The sequence below is a fragment of the Pituophis catenifer genome, unplaced genomic scaffold (genome assembly GCF_029215685.1).
Source record: "Pituophis catenifer annectens isolate HBS135680 unplaced genomic scaffold, rPitCat1.0.hap2 SCAF_1, whole genome shotgun sequence".
NCBI classification, from domain to species: domain Eukaryota; kingdom Metazoa; phylum Chordata; class Lepidosauria; order Squamata; family Colubridae; genus Pituophis; species Pituophis catenifer.
The window spans coordinates 158682414-158695249 of record NW_027256881.1 but is presented as its reverse complement, the minus strand read 5'-3'; positions in this window follow the sequence as shown (position 1 = coordinate 158695249).

The following is a 12836-nucleotide window of genomic DNA, read 5'->3' as shown; positions in this document are numbered from 1 at the left end:
ATATATATATATATATATATATATATATATATATATATATATATATAGGCACAAGGCTAGAAGCACAGGGCTGAAGACACCAGCCTGAGGATGACGAATGAAACTTCGTCGAAACGTCGCCAAGGTACTTCCAATTTTACGCGGGAGAAAACCCGAATAACCAAAGACCTACATACAAATACCCGCGAAAACCTCAGAAAACAAATATATATATATATATATATATATATATTTATATATATATATATATATATATATATATATATATATATATATATATATATATATATATATATATAGAGAGAGAGAGAGAGAGAGAGAGAGAGAGAGAGAGAGAGAGAGAGAGAGAGAGAGAGAGAGAGAGAGAGAGAGAGAGAGGGAAATGTATCCTTGTGTTTTGGTAGCCACTTTCTCCACTTCCTTCTCTGTTATATCCTTCTGCATATAACAGTAAGTATTGTGCCATTGAAGTGTTAAAGACAATGAAGTATGGCATAAATGAAAAATCAATCAGAACAGCTATTTTTAAAATGTAAGCTGTAAGTGTATAGGACTAATGGCTTAAAAAGTAGCTTTGTTTTCAGAAATGTCTCAGACATATAATGCCAAGATTGTGAGAGACGGAAGGAAGCTTTGCATGCATAGTTCTCTTCTGTATCTTTATTTGGAAATTTGTTTTCTCTGTTGACTTCCAAATATTACCATTTAATGAAATACACATTTCCTTCATGTATTTTGAACATATTCCAATACCAGCAAATACCAGAATTTCAAATGTTATGATAGGATAGGTTCTTTATTAGTTTGTTTTCTTTTCATTGTCTCTGTTTTGACTATGTCCTTTTTTATTATAAATCCTTATATTTGCAATCAAGAAGTCTGACTAATCTGAAATACTTCCAACTGAGGTAGATAGCTATTCTTTACAAATTGTCCCCAAACCAACCCAGTGAAGCCAGCTGTTCTGAAAATAGGAAATTGAGGAAGCCAGGTTGATCAAGATTATGAGATATTTCAGATAAAATATGTTTTTAAAAAGCTTATTGTACTGCAGGTTCTTATTGTACATAAAGTAATATATATAGCAGAAAAGAAAAAAAAGTGATGTACATGAGAAAGGTAGTGATAATCTAAATATGGTGGAAGTTCAGTCAGCTGGTTCTCTAGAGTGAAAAACATTGTCTATTTGAATTGTTTTTTTTTGTGGAATGGACATTTATAGCAATTTTTACCTTAATTTAAAGAATTGAGGAATATTGAATTAAATACAAAGACGGGTATTTAAATGACTTTTATAAGAGCGTACAATGTTAGGTAGGTTTCTTATATTTTAAAAAAAATGTATTACAAGGCATTTAAGCACAGTGTATCTACAACCTTCTTACATCTTTTTTCCAACTCTACTTATATCCTCTACTTATATCCTTAACTAATTTCTCTTCCTATTTTGGGTATTTCATTTCATTTTTTTTTTTTATCTTCCTTGGAAGATCCAAGTTGTATTAACTTTGTGACAGGAAGGATTTTTTAAGCCAATCTAACAATTTAAATTCTGTGCCTGACAGGTTAATTGGCAGTGTTGAATAAAGCGATCAATTAAACAATACAACTGTGAAAATAATTAAGGTGACCTAATTCATTTTTAAAATGTTCTGTTCCTGCATTGTCTTTGTCTTAAATAACTTTTGTTATGATAATTTTATTTACAATTAGCGTTACTGACAAAAGAGGGCAAACCTTGTACAGTAATTTAAGCAGTAATGATAGCTTATGATGATATAATAATTAGTGTGGTGAGAGTAGAGTTTGATATTATAAACTGATTTTTCAGGATTTTTTTCTTGTCAGGACCATTTCATAGGTAGAAAAAGAGAGCTGGGGGTAATCAGTGTATTGGACTGTGCCATATTTATTCACTGCTTCCATACATATCTACTTTCTTACAACTATGTGCTACATTTATACTAAAGAAGGATTTTTTTAAAAAAAAAGTTTAATAATCCTTGTAAATTGTTATTCTAGAGAATGAGAGCAATTCTAAGTCTTAAGAACAACTGTACAAATGCCAAGTAAATAGAAAGATTCAGCTTTTTAGATCAGCCTCATGATGTGATGCTAGTTAAAGAGAAAGAAAAGAACACTGCAAGAACTAAGTCCAAAAATGCAGTTAAAGTTGTGTCAATGGGGTAACGTTAGTGACACTTTGAACTTCAGTCTGTGTTTGCTATCAAGATCAATTACTTGAGGTTGTTGGTTTTAATGCTGCTGTCATTTATGATTTCTCAGGACACATGTTAAACATTGCACCTTCTTGGCCTTGGAAGTGTGCCTTTTCTGTTGCAACCCCTGCCCTATGCAACACCCTCTCCCCTGACACCTGACAGACCCTCACCCTTTTAACCTTTTGGGGAGGTTCAGGACTTGACTCTTCCCCCAAATGTTGGGCTAGGGTAAAATGAAAATATTGTGTGTTGCATCAGGAAAGTGTGTTTCTGATGCAAGGTTGGTGGCTGGTGGCTCAGCAGACTAATAACATTGTGATTAATACCAGCTGTCTGCAATTACTGTAAGTTCGAATCTCCCCAGGCTCAAGGTTGACTCAGCCTTCCATCCTTTCTAAGGTAGGTAAAATGAGGACCCAGTTTGTGGGGGCAATAAACTGACTTTGTATAAATATACAAAAGAATGAAGGCTATTGCTTAACGCACTGTAAGCCTCCCTGAGTCTCCGGAGAAGGGCGTCATATAAATCAAATTTTTAAAAAAAGGTTTTCTGTATTTGATTTTTGTTTTATAGTTGTATACACCATTTTTATTTGTTGTAAGCCACCACTGTGTTGTGTCTATGCCTAAAAGGATCAGACTAATGCAAGATGTGGTATTCCTTATGACAATTTTTTGGAAGTGAAAGTTGGACTTTAAAAAAAAAGGATAGGAAGAATGTTGATGCCTTTAACTCTGGTGTTGGAGGAGACTTTTGAGTATACTGTGGACAGCAAAGAAAACAATCTGATGGATTATATTAAAAAAAATCAACCTGGAATTCTCATTTGAGGCACAAATGACCAGTCTCAGAGGATCCTATCTGGACACATTATGCTCTCTGGAAAAGGCTCTAATGCTGGGAAAGAAGAAAGTAAAGTAAAGAGGATGACTAGCAGCAAAGTGGGTTACAGGGGTGATGGGTGCAAGGTTGGGAAACTTGGAAGGCTATCTTTGGAATACAATGTCATGGAGAATATCTATCTATGTAGTCACTAGGAGTAAAAAAAACAATTTGATTCCATGTAAACAATGAATCATGGGCCTGTCTGCAATGCCCACGGCATATGAAAAAAAATGCAGTTTGAATGTATGAAGACTGATAACAAAGAGTATGAATTAATGACTGAAATAAAAGGAAGTAAAATAATTATATTAGTCTGCAACCAAAAGAAAGCAGAATTTTGTTATAGATTTAAATGAAGGAGACCTAATCATATAGACTAACATTAATAAACCTATGCAGGTGTAGTTGTAGGTTTAATTATTAGGTTTAATTTAATTAATTATGAATGAAAGATCTTAAATAAGTATCAGAAACTATCATTTTTGTTACCTATATTGTGGGCATGAATAAATGCAGGAATCCATAGGTTGGAAATAGTTTCATATTGCAAAAGAAAATAGTGAAGAATACAGGGAGAGGTTCTAAACATGACATAGATTATTTCTTGGTAATTTCAAGAATGGATCTTGAGAAAAATGAATATGATAGAAAAGAAAATTGAAACAAAATTCAACGATTACAAGAAAAACTCTGAGTTGAAAGATGAAAAGTATTTGTAGATACATTAATCTTCCCATCAAGTAAATTAATTAATACATATATGTATATTAATTACATTAAAATATAAATAATCATATATAGTTAATTATACTAAGTAATAATATATTTAATTAATACATATTACATTATTAACTATATAATAGATATATATACTTAATACATAGAAAGCGGCTTGAAACAGAATGAAAACAATTATATTACAAAGTGCCACAAAAGTATGTGGAGTTTCACCAACTGGAAGTATATAAAAGATAGCTTGGTGAATTGATAAAATGGTAAAAGCAGTGAATGAGGAAAATGCATATGAGGAATTATATTATTGCCAAATAATGAATATGAGAAAAATATAGGTGTATGGAGAGAAAAAAACAACTGCAAAGAATAGTTGAAGAACAAGAAGCAGTTAAGATTAAGGTGACCAGACGTCCCGCTTTTGGCAGGACAGTCCCGCTTTTGAGCAATTTGTCCCGCGTCCCGCGGCGTTTCAAAAAAGTCCCGATTTTTCTTGAGCCCCAGCTGATGGCTAGAAGAAAAAAAAACTGTTTAAACTCTTGCCCGGGGCTTCAAAGGGCCGCCCTACAGGCAATCAGTGTAAAGCAGGTTTTTTTTTCCCCTAGCTAAGCTTCAGAAACGAAACCGAAACCAGGGTCTTTGGTGCAGCGTGACAAAATGAGGCAGAGAGAGATTTATTTTTATTTTTATTTTTCCTCCCCAAAAAAGGTAGGTGAAAAACTGCAAACAATGGGAAATTTAGGAGGAGAGTTCAAGATTTTAAAACACAAAGGAAAAAAAGCTGTATTTAACTAGGGAATTGTAATAATTGAGATACTATTAATTGTATATTGTGTTGAAAGCAGAAATGGTTAAGTTGTGGTTCGGAGGAATATATGGGAGAAATTATTTGGTTTATTATTATTGGTAAATATAATTAATTGATTTGTAAGAAATTGGATTGCATGGAAATAATTGGAATATTCATGTTCATATTGATTAATATACAAAAAAGATAGTTTTATAACTAATTGATTTATATTAAAATGTTGAATTTGTATTAAACAACTGTATTACATAATTACATAATTAAACAATGTGAGGATGGATATAAAAATAGATGACAATGGGAAGGGGTATAATATAGAATAGAAGGGAAAAATTGAATTTGATTAAGATTAGAGATGAGGATGAAGGGTAATATTGGTTTTTTTAAAAAATAGATGAGGAATAAATATGGCAAAAAGGAAATATAGAAATTGTAAATTTAATTGAAATGACTAAACGCTGTTTAAATTTGTGAACCAGCCAAATATTCTGTTCAAAGAAAATACATTGTATGTTTGCATGTGTGTTTCTAATTATTGCTATTTATTCATATTTGTTCTCTTTTATTCTTTAAAGTTTAACAATTCATTCTTTATCTTAATATCTTTATATTTGCTTGGGGTTGGCTTTCTTCCCTTTCATCTTTTTTATTGTACAGCAATCTTTCTCCTCAAACCTACCACCTCTCTCTTTTCTTTCCTTCTTACTTTCTCTTCCCCCCACCCTCTTTTTCTCCTCCCTACTTCCTCTTTCTTTCTCCTTCTCCTCCTCTCTTCCTCCCTCTCTTACCCTCACTCCTACTCTAATTTCCATTCCTTCATCCCTCTCTATTGCTGTAATCCTTTAATGCATATGGACTACTCAGAGGGCTGAAAAAGTTATTTTTGACTGGTCCTCACACTTTTGACCAGTCCTCGAACTTACGACTGTCCTCACATTTTACATTTTTGCCCTATCTTGTCATCATGGTGAAGAGAAGCAGTTGTGAAATGAGTGACATGGTTGTTAAGAATGCTGCATGGGCATAAATGTGAGGATGGTCATAAGTGTGAGGACCAGTGAAAAGTGCGAGGACCTGTCAGAAATGACTTTTTTCAGCCCTCTGGTTAGTCCTTTTGTGCATATGGACTACTCAGAGGGCTGAAAAAGTTATTTTTGACTGGTCCTCACACTTTTGACCAGTCCCCGAACTTACGACTGTCCTCACATTTTACATTTTTGCCCTATCTTGTCACCTTGTTGAAGAGAAGCAGTTGTGAAATGAGTGACATGGTTGTTAAGAATGCTGCACGGGCATAAATGTGAGGATGGTCATAAGTGTGAGGACCAGTCAAAAGTGTGAGGACCTGTCAGAAATGACTTTTCAGCCCTCTGAGTAGTCCCTATACACATAGCCATGGCCACCCGGTCACATGACCAGGTAGCCACGCCCACCCAGTCACATGGCCTCCAAGCCACGCCCACACAATAAGCCACGCCCACAATGGTGTCCTTCTTACCAATGTTAAAATCTGTTCACCTTACCCTATAGACATAGCCATGGCCACCCGGTCACATGACCAGCTAGCCACGCCCACCCAGTCACATGACCAGCTAGCCACACCCACAAAATAAGCCACGCCCACAATGTCCCTCTTTACCAATGTTAAAATCTGGTCACCTTAGTTAAGATTAAAAGACTCAAGAAATGATAGGATGATTTTGTTGGTTTTTTTTTAAAAAAAAAAGTTTAGGAAGTGGGTGAAGGGGCTAAATGAGGAGCCTCCAGAAGAACAAATGATATTAAAAATAAGAGTGAAAAAGTGCTTTGTGATGACATTGAAGTGGGGGGATCTTGGAAGGATATTTTAAAGATTTGTATGGGAATGATGAAAGTTATACACATTGAAAGTTCAATATATTAGAAGAAACTTAAAGCTGGTATAAAGACATTGGAAAAGGGATAGTTAAGAAGTACCATATTTTTGGGAGTATAAGACGTAACTTTCCCCCCCAAAAAAGAGGGTGAAAATCTGGGTGCATCTTATACTCTGAATGTAGCCCTGCCCATCCTCACAAACAGAGATTTCAGAGGCGGAAAGAAGCTTCTGAAAGAAGCTTCAGAAAAAAAGCCTCAGAAACGAAGCTTCAGAAAAAAAGCCTCCAAACTGAGCTTCAGAAAAAAAGCCTTTTTTCTGAAGCCCTGTTTCGGAGGCCTTCAGAAGCAGAATTTTTTTTTTTCTGAAACAGAGTTTCAGAAGTTTCAGAGGCAGAAAAAAAAAAAGCAAGGCACAGAGCTCACAACCAAGGAACCTGTTACTAAAATTCACCTCTGGGAACAGCTGGTTGGGGGTATTCCGGGAGACTGATCCACCCACCAATCAGCTTTTTTCTTATTTTCCTCCCAAAAAACTAAGGTGTGTCTTATACTCCAGTGCATCTTATACTCTGAAAAATACAGTATGTATGGGAAAAAAAGAGGAAATTAGTTCAATAATGAGTTGAAGGTGAATTATATGTGAATTCAGTACAAATGTGCATGACTAGTGGGAAAAATAACTTGCTGGTATCAAGTGAGTATTCAGCTATTGAACTAAGTACCCCTCCAATCTTGCTCATACTTCAGTAGTTTAATCATGGGCAAAACACAAATCACTAGATCAACTAAGTGGCAGCAATAGATATTCTCCCAATAGCAATAGCACTTAGACTTATTTACTGCTCCATAATGCTTTACAGAATTTAGGATCAAATTCTAGGCTGTGGGCAGAATTTGCCTGCAATACTGCATTCTAACCACTGCACCAACAGGACTCCTAATGTAGTGAAGGTTTTCAATCCTTCTATTTGCTGTGTGAGTTTAGCATACCTTGTAAAATATATCTGAATTCAAACTGAACTAAATAATTGTGTTTCCTAACTAAAAATTTCATCCATTCTGGCTGGAGGCCCTGAGTTTGCCATAGACTGCATTCTATGTATTCCCCTGGTTTGTAAGTTAGGGTTGCCCCATGTATTCCTTGGCCAAGCTCCTCTTTTTATCATATGCATGGAAGGCAGATACAACATGGTTCTTTTCATGTTATGGATAGCTGTACTTTGTGTGGCTTGTGTAACTAGATGAAAATTCAGTTCAGCTGGGCTTTTTTAAAAGACCCTAAATTTGGCAAACATCTTCATAAACAAGATGGGGAGAATGCAAGTGATAGAATCTATCCCTTTTACTCATTGCTCCAAATTATTCATTTCTCCCTATAACAACTGTTCTTTTAAAAAAAGAACGGTTATTAAGTTATCCTAGTCCTAGTAAAATTCTAAATTTTAATGTTCAGATCTTTCTGGAGAATGCCAAGAATATTTGATTAATTCAATTCTTTAGTACATTTTAAAAATGAATAAAGCTTTCATTAATTATATTCATTTACATACCACATGCTCTAGACAAGCTAGTTCTAGTTCAGAATGGCATTTTAATTCTAAAGTTTCTCTCTCTACCTAATTTAGCTAATTGCAAAGCATAGAACTGTGCTTAATTGTCAAGGAATATTTCTCAAGTCATTTCAATTAACTTGAAATCAAGTTTTTGTTTGTTTCAGCTAAATGTTAGGAATGAAGATAAAGATTAATTTGGATAAGAAGTAGAAAATAAGTGCTTAAATCTCTTCAAACTGTTCTGCTTTATCTGAATTGCAAGTAACAAGAAGTAAAGAACAAGTAAAGAACAAGTATCTACCTGGGGAGTTCATCTGTAATCCTTTATTACTTTTCTCTAGAGCAAGGTTGCTTTCATTCCCAGATGTCAATTATGAAAAACTGGGTGAAGTTCAAACTGACTTCCTAACAAAGCTGAGTGTCTAATACAGGTTTAGGTTTGGAGCAGGATTTATAAAAAGGATTTAAAATAAAGGTATGGCTATGAGTGATGAGACATAGGCTGAAGGCTCATTTTCAGCCCCAAACTCTAGTCCATCTTATGCAACCAACCATAATATAGACAAAGTAACAGAAAATGAAAAAGCTAAAGCGCTCTGGGACTTTAGAGTTCAAACAGACAAGCACTTGCCACATACTGTAATAATTCAGAGTTAACAATTATCAATAAGAAAGACAAAAAAATCTGGATAGTGGACATGGCAACACCTGGAGACAGCAGAGTGGAAGAGAAAGAATTGAAGAAAATTAGTAAATATAAAGACTTACAAATGGAAATAGAGCGACTGTGGCTAAAGAAAGCAAAGATAGCACCAATAATAATAGGAGCCTTGGGTGCAATCCCAAAATATTTGGAGTATCACTTCAACACCACTGGCCATGACAAATTCACCATCAGTTGAACTGTAAAAGGCAGCTTTACTTGGATCCACAATTATACATTTAAGCAACACATCAAGCAACACATCTGCCTATCCCAAGTGCTTGGGAAGGACTTGATACATAGACAAAATTGCCAAATCCAGTCTAAAGTTCTGGCTGCCTGTTTGACCAATCATCATAATAATAAACATTTATTATGTACACCCAGTACACTTATGATACTCAGCTTAACATCTCAATCCTGGGTGTACTAGTGAAGCTTGCATAGTATTGACACAAGGCGAGGAATAGATTTGAACTAAAACCTTGTAAGGCTGAGTGGCTGTGGCTGTTTGGCCCCGAGAACTGGGAATGTTTTCACTGTTGGTTCCCATGGGAGACTTGTGCAACTTTGAGATCCTCCTAGAGTCCCAGTTGCTGCTTGAAAAGCAACTGTGCACGAGGAAGCCCTTTGCACAGGTTCACCTTGTGTAATAGTTGCACAGTTTCCTTTTATGAGTGGCTACGTATGCATGCTTGTATGTATGCACCCATTGCACTATTGAGTGACTCTGGGAGGCTTACAATACCATCCTTTTCTATCAATGCTGATTGTAAAAGAATCTTTCTATAAAAAAAGTTTCCAAAATCTTTCCCAAGTCATCAGTTAAATATGTTTTTATAGGCTCCTACAAACAAATCCCTGTGGATAAGAATTTGTATCCCTTAATATTTTATAAATTAGAACAAGTTATTCAGTATCTTTGCTGCTTTGGTTTATAGATAAAAAAGGGAGGATAAAAAAATAATAATAGCAACAACAGTAATAAATGCTTTTCCTTCTTTTTTCTTCTGCAGCCTCTAGGATGATTCTGTTATTTCAATGTCTAGTTGGATTATTTTACTGGTAATTTATTGTATCAAAATGGCTTCCAGGACTCAATTTCAAATGCTGGTGGTTGCTACCTGCAAAACACTGAAGTTTGCTATTACAAATGTACAGATTTAGAGAGGGGAGGGGAGGGGAGGGGAGGGGAGGGGAGAGGGAGAGAGAGAGAGAGAGAGAGAGAGAGAGAGAGAGAGAGAGAGAGAGAGAGAGAGAGAGAGAGAGAGAGAGAGAGAGAGAGAGAGAGAGAGAGAGAGAGAGACCTTGAGCACATGTTTCCATTTTCAGCATCAGGAAGGTTGTTCCGCTACCATTGATAGTGGGTTGGAGGTTGATGCAGAGCTTTTTATTTTTCTTCCATAAAGTTCTTAAAAAGAGATTGGATTAGCTCTCTGCCTTTTAAGTTTTGGATGCAATGCCAAGATTTTGAAAAATCCAATTTAAAGTTTTGCCTCAGCATCTGATTGCATTCTGATTAATTTTATTTTTCTGTCAGTTTTACTGCTTTATTTATTTCTTTAACAGATTTGTGTGTCCACCCAATTGACACACAACCCAGGGCAGCTAACAATCAATAAAATAAACACCACAATCAATCAATAAAATAAACAGCATAATTAAAAACAATTTAAAATGTTTTGACTTTGAATGTAGTCTATTTTTCTTTTTACGTTTCATTATGAACCACTTGGGAGCCTTTTTGTGAGTTTGAAAAGCTGAGTAATAAAAAAAGAAAGAATGTTTAAATAAGTGGTAGTTTGGGGGGGACACAGGAAGCGTCTTATCCTGAATTGGCCTATTGCTGCATCTACTGTTGACATGGACTGGCAGGGGCTCCCCAGGGCTTTTGCAGCCCTACTTTGAGAAGCTGGAGATTGATCTTGGGATAGCCTTCATGCCAAGCAGCAGCTTGAATTGGACATTAATTTTTCAACACGCTATGCTCAAATGCTATTCTGCTTCCTGGACGGTTGTATGTTCTCTATAAGGGAAAAAAAGTTGGATTTCTGTAATTTGGAGACCTATTATATTGGTTAACTGTGTGAAAATGGAAACTGTGAAGGCAGCATCTCCAGAATGGAAAGGATTCCAGAGTCCCTTAAAATCACAGAGTTGTTACCAATATAAATATCCCTCTCATAGAGATGTGCCCACCCGGTTTCCGGGCATTTCATCAGCCAAGGTCACAGGGAAGGGGCGGGGGGGGTGGCAGTTATCATTAAAGAGGGTCTTAGTTCGAGGGAGGCCACTGTTCCTCAGACGGCCGGATGTGAGTCCCTCCTTGTGAAGTGGGGTCATGGGGTGCAGATGGGCCTGCTGGTTACGTACCTGGATCCCTGCCACGTGGCAGCGGCCTTGCCTGAACTACTCAACGTTATAGCCGCAGTGGCGATTGATACCCCTAGACTTATGGTCATGGGGGACTTCAACCTGCCATCCGTCGGTGAGGCGTCTGAGGTGGCTCAGGAGTTCATGGCTTCCATGACGGCCATGGACCTGACCCAATTAGTTCATGGCCCTACTCACACGGGGGGAAACACGCTGGACCTGGTTTTTGTCTCTGGTCAGTGGCTGAGTGGTCTCGAGATAGGGGATATAGCGATCGAGCCCTTGTCATGGTCAGATCACTCCCTCCTTCGCTTTGACCTTCGAACCGCCACACCCCACCGCAGGGAGGCGGAACCGATGAGGTGGTTCCGCCCCAGGCGCCTGATGGACCCGGATAGGTTCCAGACGGAGCTTGGGCCATTTCCTGAGGCTCTGGCACACGGCTCGACTGAAGACCTAGTGGCTGTCTGGGATAGGGCGGCCGCTGGAGCTTTGGACCGGGTCGTGCCTTTGCGGCCTCTGACCCGGCGTCGATCTCACCTGGCTCCCTGGTTCACCGAGGAGCTGAGGGAGATGAAACGCCGGAAAAGACGCCTGGAGAGCAGTTGGAGGGCCAGCCATTCTGAATCTGACCGAACACTGGTAAGGTCTCATATTAAGACCTACCTGGTGGCAATAAAAGCGGCAAAGTGTAACTATTTTTCCGCTCTTATTGCATCATCAGATAATTGCCCGGCCGCCCTGTTTAGGGTGACCCGCTCCCCTGCTCCACCAGGAAGCGCGGGAGGACCCCTTTGAGGGTAGAGCCGAGGACTTTGTACAATATCTGTATGACAAAATCGCTCAGATTCGGGAAAATTTGGACTCTGACTGGGTAGATTCGGGAGGCAGGATGGAGGCAAGTCTTGAGAATATTACCTGGGAAGAGTTTGATTCTGTGACTCCGGAAAACGTGGACAAGATACTGGGCAGACTAAGCGCGGCCACATGTTTATTGAACCCGTGTCCCTCCTGGCTGGTGCTGGCCTCTCGGGAGGTTACACGAGGTTGGCTCCAGGGGATTATAAATGCTTCCTTGAGAGAGGGTGTCTTCCCTGCCGCCTTGAAGGAGGCGGTGGTGAGGCCTCTCCTCAAGAAGCCTTCCCTGGACCCAGCAGTGTTGGCTAATTACCGTCCAGTCTCCAACCTTCGCTTCGTTGCGAAGGTTGTTGAGAGTGTGGTAGCGCGACAGCTTCCTCAGTACTTGGATGAATCGGCTTATCTAGATCCGTTCCAGTCGGGCTTCAGGCCTGGATACAGCACGGAAACGGCATTGGTCGCATTGGTAGATGATCTCTGGAGGGCCCGGGACAGGGGGTTGCTCCTCTATCCTGGTCCTATTAGACCTCTCAGCAGCTTTTGATACCATCGACCATGGTATCATGCTGCACCGGTTGGAAGAGTTAGGGGTGGGGGGCACCGTGTTGCGGTGGTTCTCCTCCTTTCTCTCTGATCGGTCGCAGTCTGTGTTGACAGGGGGGCAGAGGTCGACCCCGAGGCCCCTTGTATGTGGGGTGCCGCAGGGGTCGGTTCTCTCACCCCTTCTGTTCAATATTTATGTGAAGCTGCTGGGTGAGATCATCCATGGTTTTGGGGTGAAGTATCATCAGTATGCTGATGATACTCAGCTATACATCTCCACCCCGGACCACCCCAATGATGC